Here is a 12,194-nt window from a genome sequence, read left to right as displayed (position 1 = left end):
GTTCAAAAGGTAGAGCGGCACTAGGACTGGCACTCTGCTGCATATGAGCGTCATCAAAATTTACCGTCATGTGCTAGCAGAGATCAGGCCTGATTCTGCAAACACTGCGGTTTTGTGTGCAATGTATCAAGTGACAGTGACCTACTGAGACTGCACTTGCTGAGGGGGATAAGCATAGGGGCTAAACGCAGGTGCTTGGGCTGATCCTGCTAACGCTGCATTTTTGGGAACACTATACTAATGTGAACGGTGGTATAGTGCTGATCTGATCAAAGATATTGATCCGTTCAGACACTATACTAGCAGTGGAGGTTTATTGTGTATGTGAGTATGTTCCTGGCAATCAAGGGGTTAAATGAGATTTTGCGCACCCATGCCACCCTGTAGCAGTGTTTCTACTATAGGGCGACGCGTAAGCAGTTAAACATGTCCAGGAAAAAAAAATGTAAAAAACAAATTTCGTCATAAATTTAGGCCAAAATGTATTCTGCGGCATGTCTTTGCTAAAAAAAAAATCCAATACGTGTAAATTAGTTTACGTGAAAGTTATAGTGTTTACAAATGGCGGTATAGATACTGCAATTTTTCCCCCTTCGTCTTTCAGGACAGCACCTTGAGAGACCTCGGCTCCTCCCCACCTGAGGAAACGCCTCCACCCTAAATAAAAATACAGTCACTCCCCTCCGACCTCAGTTTGGGTGTTTCCTCTGGTGGGGAGACATCTGTGGGAAGCCTCTCCAGGTGCTGTCAGGAGACAGCGGTACCTGGGGACTGGTATGAGAGGGCAGAGCAGCGTGGGGTGAAGGCCGGAGAGCCGGCTGCTATCCCCCAGGGAAGGCTGTGTGACAGGGCTGCGGTCTCTGGGGGACAGAGGTGAGCGGCACTAACTTGTCAGCCGCCCTCGGTCCCCTCTGGAGAGTTGCGGGAGCCAGGGCGTCCTCGAGTGGGATCTGCTGAGGATCGGGGAGGAGTCCCGCTCCTCCCATACGTGCCGGCTTTGGAGCGGGCCGGATGACGGGAGACGTCACTTCTTGCGGAGGGGGCGGGGCTTCTCCCGAGGTCGTGGCTTCCGATTCCGGCCGTGGATCTATACACCGAGGACAGCAGCAAGATAGCGGTGCTGTGCGGTATGGTAGCCTGTAGGGACAGGCGATACCGAGGGAAGAGGTGACCACCCTCCTGCACAGATGTCCGGAGCAGAGGCACCAGGACCAGGCAAGGCCAGCACCAGCCAGGCACAGGTAGGTGACTCAGTGGAGTCTTTCCCCTACCTATGGGCCCCTAGCTCCAAGGGGTGTTCCCCAGCCCTCTTTGTGGTCAGAGGGTCTAGGGCAGGGGGGGCGGTCTTTTGCAAGGTCAGGCCCTCGTTCCCTGCCAGGGAGGGAGGAAAAAGGGGGGGGGGGCAGGTGGCTTGGTTAAGGGGTAATAGGTTCCCTGGTTCTCCCCCTCTTGTCGTTTCAGGGTAAAGTCCGTGAAAAGCTTAAGCACCAGGTGCCTAAGCGAAAATGCCCATCTTGTAAGGCGACCCTCAAGGAATCATGGAAAAAGGTGCTATGTGGGCCCTGCATAGAGCGGCTAGTGAGGGAGGAGACTCTGGTACAGGGTGACTTAGTTAAATCAGTTAAGGAACTGACCAACACCTTTGACTCCTTCAAAACTCTGGTTGAGAGTTTAGCCTTACCCCAGGCGGTGCCCTGCCCCCCCCCCAGCAGGCAACTCCATCAACTAGTCAGGGTAGGGAGGGCCAGGAGGCTGGGGAAGGTGAACCATTCTTGGGCTCCCAGTCGAAAGAGAATTCAGAAGGGGAGGGCCCCTCAGATGATCCCAGAGGCCCCTCAAGATACAAACTGTCCCTGGAGGAGGTAGACGATTTGTTGGGGGCAATCTATGCCACGCTTGACATTAAGGAAGACAAAAAACCCCTGTCTCTACACGATCAGATGTATCGGGGCATGGAGGAACAAAAGTGGAGAGTTTTTCCTGTGCACGAAGTTTTGGTGGATACAAAAAGGAAGGAGTGGCAGGATCCGGAGAGAGAGCCCTTTTTTTCTAAGTCCCTCAAGTGACTATTTCCGTTTGAGGAGGATCCGTCCGCCTTGTGGAGCAAAAATCCCAAGCTGGACGCATTTTCCCAGATCGCTAGAAAGATGGATTTAGCTTTTGAGGACATGGGAGTCTTGCCAGATCTCATGGATAGGAGGGCTGAATCCCTCCTTAAAAAATCGTGGGACTTGACCCTGTCCAATTTGAAGCCCGCTATGGCCACCACGGTAGTAGCCAGGAATATGGAGTACTAGCTCACACAGTTACAGGCGCATATCGTAGCTGATTCCCCTAAGGATAGGATCCTAGCATCGTTTGAGACGTTATTGCAGGGGGTGGGGTACATTGCGGATGCTTCGGCAGAGTCGGTGAAGCTCGGCAGCCCTTACCAACTCAGCCCGTAGGGCCCTTTGGCTAAAAACATGGCAGGGGGATATCGCTTCTAAGGTGAAGTTATGTGGCATCCCCTTTTCAGGTGATCTCCTGTTTGGACCAGGGTTAGAAATGGTGTTAGACTGCACGGCAACAGGAAGAAGTCCTTTCCCCTGAAGCGGAAAATGCAGAGACAGGCCCCTAGACCAGAAGTTCAGGGAAGACATGGGGGCAGAGAGGGAGGGGCAAAGGAGGAGCGATATTCCGTCCTGAGCAGCCCCAGAAGCCGCGGTGACTCGATTCCCCCGGTGGGAGGAAGATTGGGGTCTTCCTCCCACGGTGGGAAGCGGAGGTCTCCAGCCCCTTTGTTTTGGACATTGTGAGAAGGGGGTATCACCTGGAGTTCTCGAGGCCACCGCCGCGAAGGCTATTGGTAACAAGCCTGCCCAGATGTCCACAGAAGGCTTTGGCCTTACTAGCCTCTCTACGGGAGTTGGAGGAACAAAAGGTTGTAGTAAGAGTCCCCAAGGCAGAAATAGGGGAGGGTTTCTACTCACGTGTTCGTGGTCCAGAAACCTTCGGGGGCGTACAGATTAATTCTAAATTTGAAACCCCTGAACGAGACCATCCGATACAAAAAGTTTCGGATGGACCCAATTTTCACAGTCAGAGCCCTGCTTCCACCGGGGGCCTTCCTAGCCTCAATTGATTTGAAAGATGTCTATCTGCACGTACCCATTGCGGAGGCATTTCAGAAATTTCTCAGGCTAGCGGTGCAGAGTCTAGGAGGGACGTGTCACCTACAGTTCTGGGCCTTGCCCTTCGGGCTCTCCTCCTCCCCAAGGATCTTCACCGAGGTTATGTCCGAAGCGCTGGTTCCTCTTCGGTTGAGGGAATTTCAGTAGTAGCCTATTTAGACGATCTTCTCTTGTTCGTAAGCTCGGAGGATCAGCTTGTGCAGGACATAGCAGTGGTGAGGAGCCATCTGGAGAGCTTGGGATGGCTGCTGAACCTAGACAAGTCCAGTCTTATTCCATTCCTATGGATTACTTATCTGGGGTATATACTGGACTCCGCCTGTCAAAAGACTTTGCTAACCCTGGAGAAGCTCAACAAGTTGGACAGGGGGATCAGGCGGCTACTGGAAAGCCGGGGAATATCTTTGAGGCAGGCCATGTCAGTGTTATGGCTATTAACCTCGTCAATTCTGGCAGTACAGTGGGCGGGGTTGCAACTATGTCCCCTGCAACTGTTAATTTTGAGCGTTTGGGACCAGCAACAGCGGTCATTAGATTCCCGGGTGCGGATTCCCTCCAAGGTAAAGAGATCCCTTTGGTGGTGGAGGAAGACAGCCAACGTATCTCAGGAGCTACTGTGGAGTTTTCTGGTGATCAGGGAGATCACAACAGACGCAAGTGCCCAGGGATGGGGGGCGCACCTGGGGGAGTCGGTGGTACAAGGCACATGGTCTCGAGAAGAAAGAGGGGAATCCTCAAACTGGAAGGAGCTAAGGGCTGTTTGGGAAGCACTTCGTTCCTTCTAGGGTTTGATTGGGGGCCATCATGTCCGTGTCCTTTCGAACAATGCGACGGTAGTGGCCTATGTGAACAGACAAGGAGGGACAAGAAGCAAGTCCCTTTGGAGTCTGACGGCGGTGCTTCTGTCATGGGCGGAGGTGAATCTCGACGCCTCATCAGCCATCCACCTAAAAGGGAAATTGAATCAGGTGGCCGAATTTCTAAGCAGACAACAATTGAGAGAGTCGGAGTGGGTTCTCAATGGGGAGGTTTACCAATCCATAGTAAGGAAATGGGGATCCCCAGATATAGACCTATTTGTGTCGGGTCGAAACAGCAAAGTCCTGAGTTTCTTCTCACTAAACTGGTGGGAAGGGGCTCGGCGGTGGATGCGTTAGCGCAGAAGTTTCCCCCTGTGTTATGCTTTTCCCCTGGTCGTCTTACTGTTGGCAGTGTTGAGGAAGTTCAGAATGGAGAGAACCTCTCTGATCTTGATAGCTCCGTATTGGCCCCGTCGAGCGTGGTTCTCAACGTTGAAAACCTTAGCTATTCGGCCACCTTGGGTGTTGCCTCTATGGAAGGACTTGCTATCGCAGGGCCCAGTCCTATGTCCCAGGGTGAAGAGATGGAAACTGACGGCGTGGTTTCTGAGGAACAACTCCTGCTAGCAAAGGGATTCTCTGCCAGGGTGGTGTCCACACTCCTAGCTAGTAGGAAGAAGGAAACCCAAGCCATCTATAGGAAGGTCTGGAGGTGTTTTAAGGGATGGTGCTCCAGGGCCTCAGCAGATACTCATAGTCTGGTGTCGGTGTTAGAATTTTTGCAGGTGGGGGCCGATAAAGGGCTAGCGATCAGCACACTCAGAAGCCAGATATTGGCTCTACGTGTGTTTCTGGAATCCCCTTTAGCAAAGGAGGCTTTGGTCATGAGATATTTTAGGGCTCTGTCAAGACAGAAACTGGCGGGAAATAGACCTTTTCCAAAATGGAGAAGGTGCTTAAAGTGTTAATGGAGCCACTGTTTGAGCCCTTAGGTTCCAGTTCCCTTAGGGCCGTCATGTTTAAAACCGTAATCACCACAGCAAGAAGGGTGAGTGAGCTGGAAGCTCTGTCTATCAGAGCTCCTTATTTGCAGACTTTTTCAGATTGGGTGGTGTTCAGGACTGACCCATCCTTTGTTCCCAAAGTGGCTTTAGATTTTCATAGCGGACAGGATATCGTTTTACCTTCATTTTGCCCTAATCCTTTGGGTGAAAGAGAAGAAAAATTTCACACGTTGGATGTAAGAAGGTGTGTACTCCTTTACCTGGAGAGGACTAAGGAATTTCGTAGTACAGATTAATTTTTTATTTCTTTTGCGGGGGCTAGGAAAGGGCAAAAAGCCTCCAGGCGCACAGTGGCCAGATTGTTGAGACTAGCAATAGAGCAGGCTTATAGGGCTGAGGGTCTAGAGAACCCAGAGGGAATCAGGGCGCATTCTACATGTGCCATGGCGGCCACACAAGTGCAACAGGCAGGGGCCTCCCCGGGACAGATCTGTAGGGCCGCGACTTGGTCCAGTTACGGGACGTTTGTTAGGCATAACAGACTTGACCTGGTCTCGGTGCAAGAGCAGGCCTTCGGACGTAAGGTGCTGCAAGCTGTGGGCCCGCCCTAGGGGTGAGTACTCGCCTTTCCTCTCAAGGTGCTGTCCTGAAAGATGAAGGGGGAAAATCAAAGTTAAACTTACGGTAACGACTTTTCCAGTAGTCTTTCAGGACAGCACCGGTTTCCCACCCTCTGTTGTATAATATTTAGCAGAGATGTCTTATGGTATTTTTGTGTCTCATATTATGTCTCCCCATGTGACCGGAGGTACTATACAAAGAACTGAGGTCGGAGGGGAGTGACTATATTTTTATTTAGGGTGGAGGTGTTTCCTCAGGTGGGGAGGAGCCGAGGTCTCTCAAGGTGCTGTCCTGAAAGACTACTGGAAAAGTCGTTACCGTAAGTGTAACTTTGATTTTTTTTACTTCTACTAATAATGGCGGCGATCAGTGACTTATGGCGGGACTGCGGTGGGCATTCTGACACTGGGGGGAGCTGATTTGGTGTCACTGACATCCCCAGTGACACCAATACAGCGATCAGTGCTAAAAAAAAAAAAGCACTGTACTAATGGCACTGGGCAGGAAGGGGTTAACATGAGGGGCGATCAAAGGGTTAACTGTGTGCTGGGAGTGGTTTACTAGGGGGTGTGCTTCACTGTAAGCACACTGCTCTGGATGGCTGTGCACAGCTATCCAAGAGCAATGTGCCAGAGGTGCCAGGGAGGAGGACTGTTGGTAAACAAAGCAGCCCTCCTCCCTGTCAGTGATTGTCAGTAATCACCAGCCGGGACCCGATGATTGACGGCCGTGACTCGCACAACCTTAAACTAATACTTTGTTTAACCTTTTGATTTTATTAGTCTTTTTGGGAATGAGTGTCAGCATGGCACATCTTGACTTGGCAATAATTGCCCACTCTTCCTTGCCAAAAACACTGTCAGATTGTGAGGGCATCTCCTGTGCACAGCCCTCTTCAGTTCACCCTGCAGATTTTCCATCGGATTCAGGTGTGGGCTCTGGCTGGGCCATTCCAAAACTTTAATTTTTTCTGGTGAAGCCATTCTTTTGTTGATTTGGATATATGCTTTGGGTCGTTGTCATGCTGAAAGATGAAGTTCCTCTTCATGTTCAGCTTTCTAGCAGAAGCCTGAAGGTTTTGTGCCAATATTGACTGGTATTTGGAACTGTTCATAATTCCCTCTACCTTGACTAAGGCCCCAGTTCCAGCTGAAGAAAAACAGCCACCACCATGCTTCCCTGCGGGTATGGTGTTCTTTTGGTGATGTGCAGTGTTGTTTTTGCACCAAACATATCTTTTGGAATTATGGCCAAAAAGTTCAACCTTAGTTTCATCAGACCATAACACATTTTCCCACATGTTTTTGGGAGACTTCAGATGTGTTTTTGCAAAATTTAGCTGGTCTTGGATGTCTTTCTTCATAAGAAATGGCTTCCGTCTTGCCACTCTACCCCATAGCCCAGACATATGAAGAATACGGGAGATTGTTGTCACATGTACCATACAGCCAGTATTTGCCAAATATTCCTGCGTCTTTAATGTTGCTGTAGGACTCTTGGCAGCCTCCCACACCAGTTTTCTTCTCATCTTTTCATCAATTTTGAAGGGACGTCCAGTTCTTGGAAATGTCCCTGTTGTGCCATATTTTCTCCACTTGATGATGATGGTTTTCACTGTGTTCCATGGTATAACTAATGCCTTGGAAATTCTTTTGTACCCTTCTCCTGACTGATACCTTTTAACAATGAGATCCCTCTGATGCTTTGGAAGCTCTCTGCGGACCATGGCTTTTGCTGTAGGATGTGACTAAGAAAATGTCAGGAAAGACCTACTAGAACAGCTGAACTTTATTTGGGGTTAATCAAAGGCACTTTAAATGTCAGGTGTGTACTGACTGCTACACTCCTTTTGAATGTGATTGTTTAATTCTGAACACACCTACATCCCTAGTTATGAGGGTGTGCACACTTACAATTACTATATTTTTGTTTCTTATGTTTACTCCCCTCCCTCCTTAAAAGATTTCAGTTTCCTTTTCAATTCAGTTGTACAGTTATTAAAGATGGAAAAAGTTCTCAAATTATTTCTTTTTCTCATTTTTTACATCACAGAAACAAGGGTGTGTATACTTTTTGTATCCACTGTGTGTGTGTGTTTGTAGTGTGTACTCTCTCTCTCTCTCTCTCTCAGAAGTATTTGAACACCCTGTGATTTTGCAAGTTCTCCCACTTAGAAATCATGGAGGGGTCTGAAATTCACATTGTAGGTGCATTCCCACTCAGAGACAGAATTAAAAAAAAAATTCAGGAAATCACATTGTATGATTTTTAAAGATTTTATTTGTCTTGCACTGCTGAACATAAGTATTTGAACACCTAAGAAACAGCAAGAATTCCGGCTCTCAAAGACCTGTTACTGTGCCTTTAAAAAGTCCACCTCTACTCCACTTATTAATCTAACTTAGTAGCACCTGTCTGAGCTCTTTAAAGACACCTGTCCATCCACCCCACAGTCAGTAAGACACCAACTACTACCAAGGGCAAGACCAAAGAGCTGTCAAAAGACACCAGAGACAAAATTGTGGACCTCCACAAGGCTGGAAAGGGCTATGGGGCAATTGCCAAGCAGCTTGGTGAAAATAGATCAACTGTTGGAGCATTTGTTAGAAAATGAAAGAGGCTAAAGATGACTGTCAGTCTCCCTCGGACTGGGGCTCCATGCAAGATCTCACCTCGTGGGGTATCACTGATGATAAGAAAGGTAAAGAATCAGCTCAGAACTACAAGGGAGGAGCTGGTCAATGACATGAAGAGAGCTGGGACCACAGTTTCAAAGGTCAGTCGGTAGAACACTACGCCGTCATGGTTTCAAATCATGCATTGCACGGAAGGTTCCCCTGCTCAAGTCATCATATGTCCAGGCCCGTCTGAAGTTTGCCAATGACCATCTGGATGATCCAGAGGAGGCATAGGAGAAAGTCATGTGGTCAGATGAGACCAAGGTAGAACTTTTTTGGTCTAAACTTCACTCGTCGTGTTTGGAGGAAAAAGGATGAGTTGAATCCCAAGAACACCATCCCTACTCTGAAGCATGGGGGTGGTAACATCATGCTTTGGGGGTGCTTTTCTGTGAAGGGGACAGGACGACTGCACTGTATTAAGGAGAGGATGAATGGGGCCATTTATTGTGAGATGTTGAGCAACAACCTCCTTCACTCAGTCAGAGCATTGAAGAAGGGTCGTGGCTGGGTCTTCCAACATGACAACGACCCGAAGCACACAGCTAGGATAACCAAGGAGTGTCTCCGTAAGAAGCATATCAAGGTTCTGGAGTGGCCTAGCCAGTCTCCAGACCTAAATCCAATAGAACATCTTTGGAGGGAGCTGAAACTCCGTGTTGCTCAGCGACAGCCCCGAAACCTGACAGATCTAGAGGAGATCTGTGTGGAGGAGTGGGACCAAATCCCTGTTGCAGTGTGTGCAAACCTGGTCAAAAACTACAGGAAACGTTTGACCCCTGTAATTGCAAACAAAGGCTTCTGTACCAAATATTAACACTGATTTTCTCAGGTGTTCAAATACTTATGTTCAGCAGTGCAAGACAAATAAATGCTTTAAAAATCATACAATGTGATTTCCTGAATTTTTTTTTTAATTCTGTCTCTCAGAGTGGGAATGCACCTACAATGTGAACTTCAGACCCACTCCATGATTTCTAAGTGGGAGAACTTGCAAAATCGCAGGGTGTTCAAATACTTCTGTTCTTCACTGTGTATATACACACACACACAAATCCAGAGGCGTAGCTAGGGGGGGGGGGGGGGGGGCGGCAGGGGGGTACATATGTACCCGGGCGCCAAGGTACAGGGGTGCTAAAATGAGGCTTACAACCAGGGGCGTATTTCCCAATGGAAGGGAAACTTAGTACAGGAGTGGGCTGCTGTGTCTTACCTGGCTCCGTGTCCCAGTCCCACGATGATGCAGTCCAGGAGGCACTGCTGGAGGAGGGGTAGAGAGGTCCGCAGGTCCGGTGTCTTCTTTTCCCTGGACGCGATGTGTGGGCGAGATGACATGCCGCCCCTGTCATCTGGCCACACCCTCGGGATCACTGAACAGCCTATGGCAGCTTGTACCTCCCTCTGCAAGCTCCGCCTCCTCACCGGTGATTCAGCGCCAGAACTGTAGCTCAGGAAAGGCACACAGGCGGCCAATCACCTGCGAGGAGGCGGAGCTTGGAGAGGATGAGCCGAGCGGCAGTGCAAATATCAAGTGAGGGAGCGGCCGAAGCAAGTGAAGAAGGGAGAGGGAAGGAGCCTAGGCTGGAGCAGGGGCCAGCAAGGTAAGTGAAATTGGTGTCAGTGGGAGGAATAGTGCCCCATCATTGGTGTCACTGATGCGATTAAACAGGGAGGGGGGCTGAGGCGCCAATTTTATAGTTCACCCCCGGGCACAAAATATCCTAGCTACGTCTCTGCACCCATCCCCCACGATCAGCCCCAACTTTATGACCACTCACTGAATATTGAGTAGGTCCTTGTTTTCTGCCAAAACAGCTCTGACCTGTTGATGCATGGATGTCACTAGATCTGTGATATGCTGTGTGATCTGGCACCAAGCCTTCAGGGGACTCTGTACTATCAGCAGATGGACTGGGGACTGTGGAAGAATGGGAGGATCAGAGAAAATAGAATCAAACATCATTTTTACAGAATGCAGAGGATTAACCCCTTAGGTTCCATAGTGAGTATGACAAGCATGCTTTACTGCATATAGTCTGATTTTACTGTTGTGGGTTTAGTAACACTTTAAGTGATTATATTTGGGAGCAGAAAGTTTCAGTTGTTTTATACTCATTTATTCACTTATCCATTACTTGATCCACTTAATATAAATGTATTTTCTTATACCATGTTTGATTAATTTGAAGGCACATAAAGGGACAGCTACAATTTAAAGGAAGAGATCAGCATGGTTCTTTCATTAACCCCATTTATATAAAGGATGTGTGCTTATTCCTTTCCTCAGCCGAGGAACTATCTCTGAAATGTGTTTAAAAAAAACTGCATCTTTGATCAGCATAACAGTGGGGTGGAGAGACTATTGAGGTAAGGAAGAGAAAGGTCAGATGAGAGGTGTGTGCTCCCATAACATGTGGGCTCATTACTCCACTCAAGCTGGCCAAAATCATGGGGTCCACAGCAACCGTTCCAAGTCAGGATATCTTTCCTTACATGCCCGTTTTACAAATATTTTATACTGCATCACTGTTAATTTGCTCAGTTATGCTTGTGAACTCTTCTTTGATACTTTATAGTCTAAATAAGGCGCCTTCCTATCCTCCATAAGAACTGCAAGGCGGGATCATCAGGCATCTCTTCATGCATAAACATGTTGAAAATGTTATTCATACTGGTAATGGCTTTTTCTAGTAGATTGGTGTTACTGAAAAAGTTTGTTGTATACTTTCTTCTGCAGTACAAAGTTTCAGATTCATTATTGCTATAGCTCCTATCTTATGTGCAGATTAATGCCATTAGTATCTTATTTTTGATTAAGCGCCATACTGAATCTGTTTGCATTAGAAAAAACTCCGTACTGAAAGTGATCTAAATATGAACCTACCTCCAATTATTTTACTTTTCTTTATAAAGGTGGAGTTAACATATGCATTCAGGGCAGCACATTAATGTCAATGGGCTGCCCTACCCATAGGAATAGAAGTTCCGGATCCTTTTTTTTTTTTTTTTAATTTAAATAACCTGTTCTTTGAAGTTGAGCTTTTAGCCCTCTATTCTTATAAAGTACGCTACAGTATACATGTGGCAACACTGGGGGGAAAAAAAAAAAAAAAAAAAGAATTGGGGACTTTTTCCCATAGGTTAGTCTTTAAAGCAGCATAGCTGAAGAAATTATGTCCATCCTCCTAGGACACTAGCAAACAAAAAGGCAGGCTAGTAGTAGCGGTAACCCAGGGCAGGCCAAATCTTCTGTGTCTCTCAGTAAGCAAAGGCACAGAAAATTTTTAAGAAGTTCTAACCCTTCCTCAGTCTATATGTCTTTGTCATCACTTCAATGGGGACAAGGGCAGAGGCTTTTTTTTGTTCTATCAAAAACAAAAGTCCAACATTTTAATATTTAAAGGAACATACATCTGAATTAAACTGTATTTGCCAAGGGTTTTGCTGTCAGAACCATTTTTTTCCATTTTGCACACACCAATACACATAAAAATGTACTTAAAGGAGAAGTACAGCCAAAGCTCATTTATTTAGCTGTACTTCTGTGGATCACAAGAGTACAATTTGTTCTGTACTCCTAAGAACTGTTTTCAGCTGACAGCGCGTTAAAGACAGCTGTCATCACTCAGCTGGTCCACGCTGGGAAAAGATCCCGGCCATATGGTCGGGATCCATCCGAAAGCCTGGACCAGCACCTGGCTCAGCCTTCTCAGGGAGCTGCTGAGAGCCTGAGCCAGCCGCTCCCACCCCCTGCACAGCCCAGTGCTCCCGTGAGTGCTGGAAGTGGGGGGGCAGAGCAGACAGCGGTGGCTGACCGTCACCAACTCTCTGCTCAGAGCGCCAGGGAGGACTGAGCGATCAGCGGTGTCAGATTGCTCAGTTCTCATCCTTAGAGCTGGCAGGGGACAGTGGCAGCAT

Source organism: Staurois parvus, unplaced genomic scaffold, assembly GCF_062004578.1.
Source record: "Staurois parvus isolate SC_StPar_1 unplaced genomic scaffold, SC_StPar_1.0 ptg000548l, whole genome shotgun sequence".
Taxonomy (NCBI): domain Eukaryota; kingdom Metazoa; phylum Chordata; class Amphibia; order Anura; family Ranidae; genus Staurois; species Staurois parvus.
The sequence above is the reverse complement of the archived record's forward strand: the minus strand, read 5'-3'. Positions refer to the sequence as shown.